We start from the raw sequence: 15073 nt of genomic DNA on the forward strand, positions 1-15073 counted from the left end.
TTAAATGCCCTTTTCCATAACCATACATTTAACAAGCTGGAAAAAATAAATTTGCTGAAAACACAAATTCTGGAAATTTTACAAAATGCTGGAAATTGCAGAAATAAAAATCAGTAGTAATAAACAGCCATTAAAACACATTTAAACACTGAGATTTTTGGTCAATGTGACCCTGGAATAACCCCTTACAACTCTTGGGGAAAACCAGTTCGAGAGCTCTTCTTTATTTCTGAAAATGCCTTTTTCACAGTGAGAAATATTCAGCAAAAAAATCAGAAAGCAAATTTACAACTTGTCTCTTTTCCCATGCCTCACAGCAAACTGGAAATTACAGCAAACAGGACAGCAATAAATGGTGTACGGCCTCCTCGATTTTTGTGCCCACTTTCAGCATTAAATGCTGCTGTACGGACTGCAATAAATGCGCTGTACGACCCTCGTTTTGCGTGCAGAAAAATCAACAAACTACTCTATTTTTGTGCAAACCACTCCAAAATCGTGCCAAAATCTGCCTTTCACTGTGTGCTAAACCAGCTGTACAAATCTGCTCAATTGCTGCTTTGGAATGTGTGCCAAGCTGCTGTCTCATTCTCCTCCCTGCTCAGAAATCTCTCTTGCTCTCTTGCTCTCCTTCTCCCAATCTGCTCATGAAAGAATTAATGACCTTTTCCTAACCCCAAGTGACTTTTGGGTGATCCAAGTGACTTTTGGGTGATCCTTAAATCCAATGGCTGAAATAGATTGAGATCTAAGGCTGAGATTAAATGCTCATTGAAATCTCACTTTTTATTTTTTAATTCACCCGTTATTATGCCATGAATGATAGATCGATTTCTTCCCCTCAATTCAAAAGGCTGGTCGATGAACCAAGGGCTTGTTCTCGCTTGCTGGTTGAACCCGAGGCTTGACGAAATCACTCGAAGCTGGTCGAAAACGAGGGTTGGCAGAAGAGGACCTTTAGGTGCTCGACCAAAAGGACCTTTAGGTGCTCGACCATAGGGAGAGGATGCGTAAGCAGTTTTTATTTTTTAATTCACCCCACTTTAATAAAGACCACTTAGTCATTTATTTCCAAAGTCACTTTTAAATTAGATTTAACTTTATAAAATTATAAAGTCACTATAGGAGAAAAATTAAATTCTTTTGGACACTTTTCCCTAGGCCAAAGGTCAAAGCCTAAGTGAACCACCTGTCCTCCGGTACCAAATTTCAACATAATTTTGGTCTTGTTGAAAAGAAGAATCCAATGCAATCATCATCACCATCAAGTGAACTATCTAGAGTGGAATTTGGCTCTACTTGCCAATTTAACACTCCTTCTCAACTAGGGAAAATTCGACCTCCCAATCCATCCATCATCATCGATCATCATGTACCATCTCTGTATCTCATCTCTACTCTGCTGAACACTGATATGAATAATGAAGAAGAATCGATTGAGAGAATCACAAGACCTTACCACTCTCCACTGATAAAAGTCAGTCCAGAGGTAGAACCTCAATCAGACTTGATCTTAGATCAAGTTGTTGAACACCATCCATCCTAGACAAAGGGAGTATGACAGTACACGAGTGTCCATCGATAGTGCTATGGTCCCTATCCACTTTTCCCAAAACATTGGCTAGATGATAGGTACTTCCCATGAGTTTCGAACTACATGGGTAGGATGTATCCTGGGGTATCTGAAGGAGAAGGTGAACCACTAATTGTGCTCATATGCCATAGGAGAAGGTGAATCACTCATCCTATGCATATGCCAATCGTAGGGGAAGGTGAACCACTAATCGTGCTCATATGACATAAGAGAAGGTGAATCACTCACCCTATACACATGTCAACCATTATGGGGTATCACAAGGGAAGGTGAACCACTCACCCTGTACACAACGCACCAATAGTGGAAGGTGAACGACTCACCCTATGGTCGCTCATAGCTCCAATAAGTACCCCAAGCCCCCAAGAGCTCCAAGAGCTCAACATCCAACTCAAGCGGGACCCTCATGAGAAGGTCTTTCCACGACTCCAAGTCTCTCTTGGAAGGCTAAGAATTTGACCTTCCCTAAGGGCTTCACGAGGATGTCTGTGACTTGCTCATCAGCGCTGATGTGTTGGAGCCTTATTGCTCCCCGTTGTACCATATCTCAGATAAAGTGGTACTTGATATGAATGTGCTTGGAGTGGTCGTGGAACACGAGATTATCTAAAAGGTGAATCCCACTTTGGTTGTCACAGTAGATCACGACAATATCCAACACGTGCTCAAATAGCTCACTAAAGAGCTTCCTCAACCAAATAGCCTCACAATAGGCCATACTAGCTGCAATATATTCGACCTCGGCGGTGGTTAGAGCAACCGATTTCTACTTCTTGCTCATCCAAGAAATTGATGCAGACCCTAATGAGAAGCAACATCTAGACGTGCTCTTTCGATCCACCACACCATCAGCCTAGTTAGAATTAGTATATCCATGTAGCCTCAGGTTCTCTGAAGTGTGTCTTAGTCCATAGTTGATTGTGCTATAGAGATATCTCAAGAGATTCTAAGCAACAATCCAATATATGTGATGAGGCTTGAACATAAATTGACTAAACATATTCACAATGAAGCATATGTGTTAAAATTGGCAACTAGGGCCAAACTCCATGTGGGTCTTCTTATTCATGGCAATTGCTATTTTCTTGGATTCCTCTCATCGAGAGGTGTAGGATTGATCTAAAGATCATTCGATTCCAATAAATATTCATGGAGATATGAATTTATTTGTGTTATGGGACAATTCGTCAAGGTCATCAAACAACCAAATTGCCCCCATCTATCATCAACCTTTTACTATAAAAGGAGGTGGCTTGCAAGTCATTTGTCACTTATCTCATGTGATCTTTTCCTCTCCACTCGTTTGGGTTTTGGTGAAAGAAAAAGTCACTAAGAGTATACGCTGCCCTAATGGATGCCCTAGACCCTAATGCTGTCATTGAGGAGGCTTTAGTAAAGCTACAATAACGCAACGAGGAGAGATCTAATTGCAGGACTAGGAGAGACCCTATTCGTTGTCCTAAAAGGCTTCCTAACACTGTCCTAAAGGAAGGGATCTTAGCCACAATAAGGAAGTGTCCTAAACACAGAGATCTAGCCAATGCCCTAACCCTAAATGCAGTATCCTAGCTGCAACACTGAAGGTTGCCCTAGGCCGCAATACACGCAGCAAGAAGGGACACTTATACTCTGTGAAGGGAAGGCCTTAAACCGCAGTTTGAAGAGGCTTTCATCTAGCCCTATCTGCAATAAAGGAGGTCCACTCTCAGCTGAAGATACGCAGCCCTAGCTGCACTAACCACAGGCCTTATTCGTAGCTATTATACAACCCTCACTCTTAGTCCAAACAGGTTGGCTACAATGCTGTCATATCTGGCCCATCTGTTGTAAGGAACAATGCATAACCTCATCAAGTGAAAGGTCACTTGGCCACAATAAAAGAGGTTTCAACGTTGAAGTGACCTGAGGCCTCAAGGTGTTGTTAAGGGGTTCTAAATTCACAATAGATGACAATGTTGTACCAAGGTAACTAATAAGCTTGTTCCAAGATTTATTTAGGCCTGTTGAAAGAATTTACAAGTTACAACTTGCTGCTTTGCTAGGTTGCAAGCCATAGCAAGCAGCTAACGTTGCCCTGAGGTCTAGCATAGTGCACAGTGATGGGTGCAACAGTGAATGGTGCAACATAGTGCACAGTGACAATGGTGTAGCACAGTGATGCATAATGCAACATGATGAATAAGGCAACATAGTGCACAGTGATGGGTACAACAGTGAATGGTGCAGCACAGTGCACAGTGATGGGTACAACAGCGAATGGTGCAACACAATGCACAATGATGGGTACAACAATGAATGGTGCAACATAGTGCACAGTGACAATGGTGCAGCACAATGATGCATAATGCAACATGATGATGAAGAGCAACATGTTGGGTACAACTCAGTGATGGTGCAACATGGTGTAGCACAATGATGACGGACATGGTATGATGGTGCAACACAATGATAGGTACAATAAGGTGATGGAATCACTTGTGTTCAGATCATCTACCTCATGTGACATCTTCTTAGAGAAGATCTCTACTCTTATTTTGACAAGTCAAAGTGTTGACTTCTGATGTATATGTACTATCTCTCTCTTTCTGCTGAACTATTGAAGAACATGAGAAGAATTGATCAAGGGTTTCCCCACATTGGGGTTTGTCCCTGGCTGGCGCCACATCTTGTGTCCTCTTGCCTTAGCTTGTCTTCTGCGATCTATGTTTATGTTCTATTGGCATTTTACTATCATGCTAAATGTGATTGCTAATCTGGAATTGATATTGAGCTATTGTGGAAAATTAAAGTAAATTTGCTATTTGCATAGAACATACCTAAAATTAACAATATGTCTAGACGAGAGTTTACAAAGAACATTAGATCCCCCACAAGTTGTCTATATTTAGAAGGGTTTGCCAATTTGGGCCTAGCAACACTTCCATATAGCGTCTCGAATTTGAGTTCCATTAGAGTAGACACAGACTTGCAATCCACCATCCCACATCTCTCGAGCAACTTCACAATGTATTTTCCTTGAGAATGGAAAATCTCACTTGGCTTTTGCCAGAGTTCCAAGCTTAGGAAGTAGTGCATCAGTCTTAGGTCCTTCATCTCGAACTCGAAAGCCAACTCCCTCTTGCATTGATAAATGAGAGGGTTGACACCTATCAGAATGAGGTCATCTACATAAGGGACCAAAATGAGAGGCATGCCCTTTTCAACCTTGAAGTATAGGTTAGGATTAACATTACTTCTTGTAAATCCCAACTTCATAAGATAACTATCAATCTTCTCATACCAAGCCCTAGGGGCTTTCTTCAACCCATAGAGGGATTTCTTCAACCTACATACCTGTGTCCTTCGATCTTGTACTTCAAACCCCTGAGGTTGTTCCAAGTAGACTTCCACCTTAAGTGAACCATGGAAGAAAGAATTTTAACATCCATTTGATGTAGACTCCATTCTTGAGAGGCACCGAGAGCAATAATAGATCAAATAGTGGTATTCGGGCAACCAGTGCAAATATCTCGTCATAGTCCACTCCCTTTTGAGAGAAGCCTCGATCAACGAAGCTGCCCTTATATTTTTCAACACTCCCATCAACTCCATGTTTAATTTTGTATAGCCTTTTTGAGGTGACTACAAACTTGTCCTTGGGTCTAGGCACCACTTCCCATAAATGATTCTTCATGATAGACTCATATTCCTAATTCATCGCATCCTTCTAGACTTGGTGCTTTACGACGTCTTCGAATGTACATGGCTCATCTTGAACATTAATACTCGTAGTAGTTAAGTACCCTCAATACCTGTTGAACCTCTTACTTTCACGAAATGTTCTTCTTGGAGCAATATGTTTTTCAACGTCTTTGAGTGTATCTTTGAGCCAAAAAGTCTTTTCTTTGAGGAAGAGGGATCACCAAGAGATGGATCAGTGGGATCCATCGGACCTTCAACATCGGGCATAGTCTCGTCTGTCGGATGTTCATTCTCTTTGAGGAAGAGGGATCACCAAGAGATGGATCAGTGGGATCCATCAGACCTTCAACATCGGGTATAGTCTCATCTGTCGGATGTTCATTTTGTTTTTCCGCAACATCATCATTATCCTTCTTTGGGATAGGGAGATCTCTGGCTTTCCCAAGGGCAGTATCTTCATCGAAGGTTACATCATGGCTTACTTCCAAATCCCTTTGACCAGGCACATAGATTCTAGAATCTATATGCCTTTGAATTTTCATTGCAGCCAACAAATATACCTTTCTTCCCAGCGGCTTCCAACTTGTTTCTTTTCTCTTTAGGCACATGAAAATACATGGGAACCAAATATTCTAAAATGAAAAGCATCAAGTTTCTTACCAGTGAAAACTTTCTTGGGTGTCTTGAAATCCAATGCTTGATGTGGTCTCTTATTTTGAACATGCATAAGTTTTGGCAGCTTCTCCCCATAAGAAATTCTATATGCCTTGATCATGGAGCATGGAATGAGTGGCTTCCATGATTGTTCGATTCTTCCTTTCAACAACTCCATTTTGAGAGTGTATGGAACGGTTCTCCCTCTTAATGCCAACCTCTCTGCAAAAATCATTGAATTCATTTTATTCATATTTGGTTCCATTGTCAGTCCTCAATATCTTGATTTTCTTCTTGGTTTGATTCTTCACCAATTCAGAACAAAACCATTTGAACACTTCATCCTTCTTCTTTAAGAAATATATCCATGTTTTGCGTGAGAAGTCATCCACAAAGATTGCATAGTATAAGTATCCTCCACATGATGTCACGAGCAACATACCAGATAGGTCGAAATGGACCAATTGAAGAACATCGGTAATTTGGCTTTCATTAGAAGGGAATGGCCCCCTTGTAAGTTTCCCAACTACACAACCCTGACAAACTCCTTCATGATTCATGTTGAACTCATGGATACTTGTGACCGTTTTCCTTCCATATTCAGGTAAGGCTTTGTAATGAAGGTGGGCAAATCTCTGGTGCCATAATTTAGATTGAAGAGAAGTGTCGCAAGTGAAGGGCCCAAAAGGGGTTTTTCCAATTTGATATAGACCATCAACCCTAATTCCAAGGGTGAATGCATCTTTAGGGTTTCTTTGCCAATTACGTACCTTTCCATCAATGAATGCTACCTTGAAGCCTTTATATTCCATCGGAGAAATAGACACCAGGTTCTTCTTCAAATCAAGCACATACAACACTTCTTGTAGATGAATGGTTTGACCTTGATTTAAGTGAAGAGTGACAATACCTATCCCTTTCATGGGGTAGGTGGCATTGTCTCCAAGTATGATCTCCAAATTAGTCTTCTTTTCAACCAAATTTGAGAGGGCCTCCTTGTACCTAGTGAAGTGCCTTGAGGCTCCACTATCAATCACCCAATGATCCAATGTGTCCAGAGGAGAGGCAGTAGATAGTGCTAAAATAAGATAAAATTCATTTTGTTTTTCTAGAACATTACTTTCCTCATACCTAAAGTTTCTCGTTCTTTTGGGAGGTCAACCATTTCCATATCGAGTAGCGGGAGCATTCTTGTTTCAGAGTTTCCTTTATTGTTGAACCTGTTGTTCTTTGATTGCCATGGCCTTTGAAATTGTTGTGGCTGTTGTTGTCATCATACTTTGGAGAATTTTTTTTGTGAGGACACTCTCTAGCACAGTGGCCAAACCTGTTGCAATTGTAGCACCTTCCTTTTCTTCCTTCTTTGAATATTTGCCTGAATCCTTGACCCTGTCTCTTTGGACCAACATTGTTTTTCCTCTTTGCATGAGCAGGGAAAGCAGTTGGTTCATTTCCATTTGAGGGCTTGTCTCTCTCCATTATCCTTGTTTCCTCTTGAGTGCTTTTAGCCAATAACTCTTCGAAACCTTATCTCCTCTCATTGTTGAGAATGGTGGTGACAAATACCTCCCATGGTCTTGGAAAACCTCCAAGAGCTTTGAGCAAGAGCTCCTTGTCACAAATAACTTCTCCAATAGATAACAAGTCATTCTTGATTTGAGATATTATCATAAAGTAGGGTTGGATAGACTCCACTTTATCCATATTGATGTCCTTGCAACTTGTTCTTGAGAAAGAGGATTTGATTTGCATTGTTCACTTTGAACATCCCAACAAGCTTTCATACATCTCTTTAGATGTTCCCAAATAAAAAATGTAGGCAACCAAATGCTTTTGAATGGAGTCTTGATAATTTTCATAGCTTTGGCCTCACCTTTCTTATGCTACATCTTTGTTGCAGCAGGTGCATTTGAAGGAGGCTCCATCACATTTCCCTGCACATAGTCCATTGCATCACGATTTTCCAAAGTCAAGTCCAAAGTCATCTTCCATGCATGATAGTCAGATTTGTCATTGAGCTTGTCCTCGGTCTTGAAGTAAGAGGTAGAAGCCATGGGGACCTATCCAATAGATCTCTCTTAGTTATTGCGTTTCTCTCTCTTGCTTGGGCTTTTTCTTCAGCTGAGTTTTGATTCCATGCTAATTTTAGTTAACAATGGTATGTTCTATGCTTAACATAATTACTCCAATGTACTTTAGCAACATAATTTCCAATTTCCAATTTAGTTTCCAGTAATAATCCCTCTAACCATTAATCACAGTGACAGTAAAAGTAGATAGAACATGAAACAAAATGCAGAAGATAAGCCAAGACAAGAGAACACCAGATTTGGCGGATGCCAGGGAAAAAAGCCCCAATGTGGGGAAACCCTTTGATCAGTTCTTCTTATTATTATATCAAATGTTCAATAGAGAGATGGTACAAAAAGTCAAAGTTAACTTGCCAAATCAAAGTCAAAAAACGCTGTCAAATTCAGCCCTACCCAAAAGGTCAATGGGTCAATGGTTGTCAAATCAACAACAAAATATCTCCTTTGAAGCTCGGTCAAACCTAGTCAAACTCGCCCTGAATAGGAGATCAAAATCAACCCAAAATAGTGAATGAATCAATAGTCAAACTTGGTCAAGATGTAGTCAAATTTGCAGTCAAACAAACCTATGGTCAACACATGTCAAACCAGTGATGCGAAAGTTGCGATTTTATCGTATTATTGCGGTTTTTAAAAAACAACGATATAATTGCCCGATTTCTATGCGTACTTTTTTTTATTCGCTATTTTTTTTCGGAAAAAATCGTGATAATTTAAAAAAATTGCGATAATTTCGTTTTTATTGTGATTTGATATCGTTTTTATCGTCGGGTCAATGGACAATGGGTTATAAACACCACAAAAATTGATTTTTTTTATTCATTTCTACAGATAGTGGCAGTGGTGGATTGGGAGTGACCTAGGAGAAAAACCTTGGTCGATTGGGCGCTGATTGGAGGAGAAAATGACTCAAAACCCTGGTGGATTAAGCGCTGAGGAGGAGAGGATCAATTTTCTTTGACAAAACGGTATGGGCACCAAATTTATGTGTTTTGTTTTGTTTTTTTTGTTTTGTTCTTGGTTGGGTTTTGATAACCCATTGGTTTATTAAATATTTTTGAGTTGATTTGATGGTGTTTTTGTTTGTTAAATTGTGAAAAATTCAATGTGTTTTGTCGTGTTACTCATGTATGTAATTTTTTTTTTAAATTTTTTAACTTGCAATCCCTATTTTGCTATAGGTTCACCATTCAAGTTCAGAGTTCAAAGTTCAAACTTCATCTTACAAATTTAAAACTCAAAAGTCAAGAGTTCAACCAAGTTATAAACATGTCAAGGAAATTGGACCCTTTGTGAGAATTTGATGAATCTGATGGAGGGTTTGATAGAATAAGCTTGAGTTGCAAATTGTGTGGGCATCATATGTCAGGGGGGGTTTATAGATTGAAGTATTACCTTGTACAAATCCCTGGATTTGATGTAGGGCCTTTCTCAAATACAAATCCGGAAATCAACGGAAGAGCCATGAGATCATTGGAAAATTTAGAACACAATAGAGAGGCCAAAGCAGAAATGAAGAAACAAATAGCAAAGAGGGTGTTAGGCTCAGGTGAACAAAGAAGTGGCACTGGTTCTACTTTAGCATCAATATCTACAACCAACCTGGTAGTTGCCTCATCATTTTTTGTTCCTAGAACCACGCTTGGTTTACAACCATCTATCATTTCAATGTTTAAAAAAACTGAGAAAGAACAAGCTGACAAGTTGTTGGTCAAATTTTTCCTTTGGAGTGATATTCCTTTCAGCGTTGCAAGGAACAATCCATTTTTTCAGCCTGCTGTTGATGCTATTGCAACTGTTGGCTCAGGGTACAAAATCCCTTTTTATGATGAATTTAGAGGCCAGATTCTTCAAAATAAAAAGGTTGACTGCACCAAAAGATTGGAGGAGTTTAGGGCATCATGGGCACAAACAAGATGCACTGTGATGTCAGAGGGTTGGATCGACCAAAAGGGGAGAACCCTTATAAACTTCTTGGTTAGTTGTCGCAAGGGGACAATGTTTATGAAATCTATTGATGCATCTTCACATATCAAAAATGCAAAAACTTTATGTGATTTGCTGGATGTATTTATTTTGGAGGTGCGTGCAGAACATGTTGTCCAAGTCATAACGGACGATGTTGCAAATTATGTTGCTGCTGGCAGGATGCTTATGGAGGGACATCCTACTTTATTTTGGACACCTTGTGCTGCATATTGTATTGATTTGATGTTGGAGGGCATAGGAAAAATTTCTTTTGTCAAAGATATTGTTGAGTCATCAAAAAGCATTACAAAATTTATATATAATCATACATCTGTGCTTAGCTTGATGAGAAAATTCACCAACAACAAAGAGTTGGTGCGCCCCGCCATTACACGGTTTGCCACCAGTTTCATATCTCTTCAATCCCTCTTGAATTCTCTGTGGGATGTGAAGAGAATGTTTTTTCAGAGGAGTGGCGTGCTTTGACAATAAGCCACAAACTAGAGGGAGAGACCATATGCAGATTAGTTTCATACCAGGAAGACTTTTGGGCGGGAGTGTAGGAGGTGTGAACCGTTATTGAACCTTTGGTAAAGGTTCTTTGTTAAAATTGACAACTAGAGCCAAACTTCATGTGGGTCACCTTATTCATGGATGATAATATTTTTGCTAGATTCCTCTCGCCGAGAGGTGTAGGATTGATCTAAAGATCATCTGATTCCCATAAGTATTTATGGAGATATGAATTTATTTTGATTATGGACTAATTGTCAAAGTTGGCCAGCAACTTATGTAGGCTCAGAAGCCCAACAGTCGCATCTATTCAACCCCAACGTTTTGCATATAAATACAAGGAGTATTTTCCTCATTTGCACACTTCACTCTCATCACATCTCTCTCTCCCTCTCCTGCCCAGAAAAGAGTATCTTTTCTCTCTTGTGCAGAAAAGACTCTTCTCTTACACGTGTGAAAGGAAGGACGCAGATTTTAGGGCTGCAACTGCAGATCGGAAGTTTGACCAGTGTTGACCATCATTCTCTCTCTCTGGACTGCGCAGTAGGTGAACCTGACTCTCCTTGGAAGGCTGCATTTTTTGGTGAAGGAATCAAGGAGATTCGACCACCGGTTTGACAAATATCGATTGCCCTAGTTTAGGGCTGATTTAGGGTTTCCTGCTGTTGATGTAAATCAGATTTTTGTACTATTTCTCTCTGCTGAATTATTGAAGATAAAAGAAGATTTGATCAAAGGGTTCCCCATATTGGGGTTTGTCCCTGGCTAGCCGCCACATCTTGTGTCTTTTGTCTTGGCTTTTTTTTTTTTGTCGATCGTTTACTGTTCTATCTGCACTTTACTTAATGTACATGTGATTGCTAATTTGTGGATAATACTAAGAAAAATAAGTAAATTGCTCTAAGCATAGAACATACCATAAATTAACATGGTATCAGAGCTAAGGTGAAGACAAAGCCTGAGCAAGAGCAATCATCGAAGAGAAGATTGGCAAGGCTCCTAAAAGAACTATGGGGTCCTCAACACTCTTCCCCGCTGAAGACAAGCTTTGTGAGAAGTTTGACTATCACGGATGGAAGATGTCTTTTGATCTGACTTTAGAAGATTAGAGAGTGTTGGACCATGTGAGAGGCAATATTGTTGAGCCTCCATCAAATGCACCTGCTGCTGCCAGGAACAAATGGAAATCCGGAGAAGTCAAAGCAAAGAAGATCATTCGAGACTCTATCGACAAGCGCTTGGTGGCCTATGTTTCTGAGCTAAACACCTCCAAGGAAATCTACGATAGACTGGTGAGTTTATTTAAAGTTAATGATGCAAATCAAGTTCTGTTTCTTAAAAATAAGCTGAAGGAAATTAAGAAGGGCAAAGATGAAAATATGCAACCATATTTCTTAAGAATCAACGAGATCAAGAACGATCTCGTATCTATTGGGGAAGTAATTCTTGACAGGGAAATGGCACTCACAACTCTTGGAGGACTACCATCTGAATGGTATATATTCAGGGCTACTCTCCTCAACAATAATGTAATTCCTGGATTTGAGAAATTAATGGCTAGATGCATTCAAGAAGAAGCAAGAATGGAAGAATAGGAAATGCCCACACTTAAAGGTCATCCCATTGCCTTTTCTTCTCATGCTAAAAGAAGAAACCATTCGAAAAGGAAGAATGGACCAAAGGGTGGAAAAGGACAATGTTATCATTGCAATAAACCAGGTCATTATGCAAGGGAGTGTCCTGATAAAAGGAACTCACACCGGGATGATGATCAAAATCCCTCTCAAGGCAATCAAAGAAATGGCAGGTCAAATGGCCGAGGTAAAAGGAGTGCTGGAAATCAAGGAAGAGGACAACCATTCAAGAAGCCAAGAAATTCCAGGTATGAATCTAACACTGTTGACAATAAGCAGGATGAATATTATCTACGAGCCACTCTATCTACCTTTGCTCCTCCGGACTCGCTAGGAAATTGGCTTATTGATAGTGGTGCCTCAAGGCACTTCACTGGTTACAAAGAAGTTCTCCATAATCTGATGGAGAAAGAAACCAACCTGGAAATTGTCCTTGGAGATAATATGAAATATCCCGTGAAAGGTGTAGGTAGTGTCTCTCTTAAATTGAATCAAGGTAATACAATCCACCTACAGGATGTATGTATTATATGTACTTGATCTCAAAAAGAACTTGGTGTCCATTTCGGCAATGGAAGACAAAGGCTACAAGGTGGATTTTAGCGATGGCAAGGTACGTGCCTTGAAAAACAATATTAAATATGCCTTCACTCTTGGGTTTCGAGTTGATTCATTATATCAGGTCGGAGGAAGTCTGCTAGGTGTCATGTCTTCTGACACATCTTTTCAATCCGAACTATGGCATCGGAGGTTTACTCACCTTCATTATAAAGCTCTACTTGATGTAAGAAAAATGGTGATCGGGATGCTTGAGTTCAGATCAGAGCAAGAAGGTGTATGTCCTGGATGTGTGCTGAAGGAAAGCTAAAAAGGGGACCATTCCCTTCGAGCCAAAGCAAGATTTCCGATATATTGCAGTTAGTTCACTCAAACATATTTCGTATGATGCTTGTGAACTCCTTGGGAGGATATTCATATTACCTCACTTTTACAGATGACTATTCTCGCAAGACTTGGATATACTTCTTGAAAAAGAAGGTGAAGTGTTCTCCTGGTTTTGACACTTCAAAGCCTTGATCGAGAATCAAACCGAAAAAAATATCAAAGATATTAAGGTCTGATAATGGGACTGAATATGAATCTAATGAGTTTCATGACTTTTGTAAAGAGGTTGGCATTAAGAGGTAGACTACTACACTGTACACTCTTGAACAGAATGGTGTGGCAGAAAGGAAGAACTGTACGATTGTGGAAGCTGTTTGTGCTATGCTCCATGATCAAAGACTTCCGAAGTTTCTATGGGTCAAAGCCACAAATACCGCTGTATATGTACAAAACCGATGCCCCCAACAAACATTGGGTTCCAAGACTCCCGAAGAAATGTTCATCGGTAAGAAACTTGACATATCTCATTTTAGAAATTTTGGAAGCCCTGTATATTTTCATGTGCCGAAAGAAAAAAGGAACAAATTGAGTGCATATCGAAAGAAAGGAATCTTCGTGGGCTATAGTGAAATTACTAAGGGCTATAGAATCTATGTAGTTGGTATCTATGTAGTCGGTCAAAGGGAAGTCGTGATTAGTCATGATGTCACCTTTGACGAAGATATGGCTCTCAGCAAGGTGAACAATCTTCCTACTGTGAGGAGCTCTCAAGAAGCTGACACCAAGGAATCGAAAGAAAAAGATGATGAAACAATACCCGATGTGGAAGAACCCATGGACCCTATTCATCCTCCTCCACCTGAGCCTTCCTCTTTTAGGAAGAGGCCTTCATGGCTTAGGGTGACACTTGATGACGCTGAAGGACACACTGTACCCCAAAGAACCTCCCGTGAAAGTAAGAAACCAAACAGGTATTAGGGATACCTGACCATCACGAGCACGATCATTCAAAATGAGCCTTCATCATTCTCAGATGCCGTCAAGCATCAAGTATGGAAGGATGCTATGACAAAAGAATATGAGTCTATTATGAAGAATGATGTTTGGGAAGTAGTTCCCAGACCCCTGGACAAGATAATTGTCACTCTAAATGGCTTTACAAGATAAAGCATGCAGCTGATGGAAGTATTGAAAAGTACAAGGCTCGTTTTGTTGCTCGTGGCTTCTCCTAGAAGGAAGGTATAGACTATGATGAGATATTTGCACTCGTTGCTAGATCTATCACTATCTGCCCGATCATAGCCTTTGCGGCTTCACAAGGATGGAAACTCATCAGATGGATGTTAAGACCGCGTTCTTGCATGGTTCAATCAAAGAAGAGGTCTACGTGGAGCAACCTGAAGGATTTGAGATTTATGATAGAAAATCTCATGTGTGCAGGTTGAAGAAGGCCCTCTGTGGGCTGAAACAAGCACCCTGAGCATGGTATGAGAGGATCAATAGCTATTTGATGAAGCTAGGATTCACTAGGAGTGAAGCCGACCCCAACCTTTACTTCAAGGTTGAAGATGAAAAACCTCTCATACTGGTGCTGTATGTTGATGACCTCTTTCTAACGGGTGCATACCCTCTCATTCACAAATGTAAGAGGGAGTCCGCTTCTGAATTTGAAATGAAGGACCTAGGACTGATGCACTATTTCCTAGGACTCGAAGTTTGGCAGAAGCTAGGGGAAGTTTTCCTATCTCAAGGAAAATATGTGGTCAAGATATTGGAAAGACTCGATATGGTGGATTACAAGCCCGTAACTACCCCGATGGAGCTTGAATTCAAAAAGGTAAGAGGTAGTGCTGTTGGTCCTGTTTTATGAAATGCCACTGAGTATCGTCAACTCATCGAAGCATTAATGTTTTTAGTGAACTTCCGTCCAGACATATGCTTTGTAGTCAACACATTGAGTCCACATATGGTTGAACGTCACCGCATACATTGGATTGGTGCCAAGAATCTGTTGAGATATCTTCGTGGCACAATTATTTATGGGTTAAGATACA

General features: G+C 40.3%; 1 protein-coding gene across 2 annotated transcripts in view; it reads left to right on the forward strand.

The window, feature by feature from the left end:
* LOC149258804 (uncharacterized) overlaps nucleotides 1–15073 on the forward strand; it is a 75321-nt gene that overhangs the window by 44615 nt on the left and 15633 nt on the right. The window contains exon 2 of one of the 2 annotated variants that reach the window (XR_016256971.1): nucleotides 8851–8987. The exons of the other annotated variant lie outside the window; for it this stretch is intronic. The gene's annotated coding sequence lies outside the window, so the exon portion shown is untranslated. The remainder of the gene's footprint in view (nucleotides 1–8850; nucleotides 8988–15073) is intronic. 2 annotated transcript variants of the gene reach the window in all.

The sequence above is a fragment of the Pinus tabuliformis genome, chromosome 6 (assembly GCF_031772625.1).
Source record: "Pinus tabuliformis cultivar Carrire ecotype Pingquan chromosome 6, CPIR1, whole genome shotgun sequence".
Lineage (NCBI taxonomy): Eukaryota > Viridiplantae > Streptophyta > Pinopsida > Pinales > Pinaceae > Pinus > Pinus tabuliformis.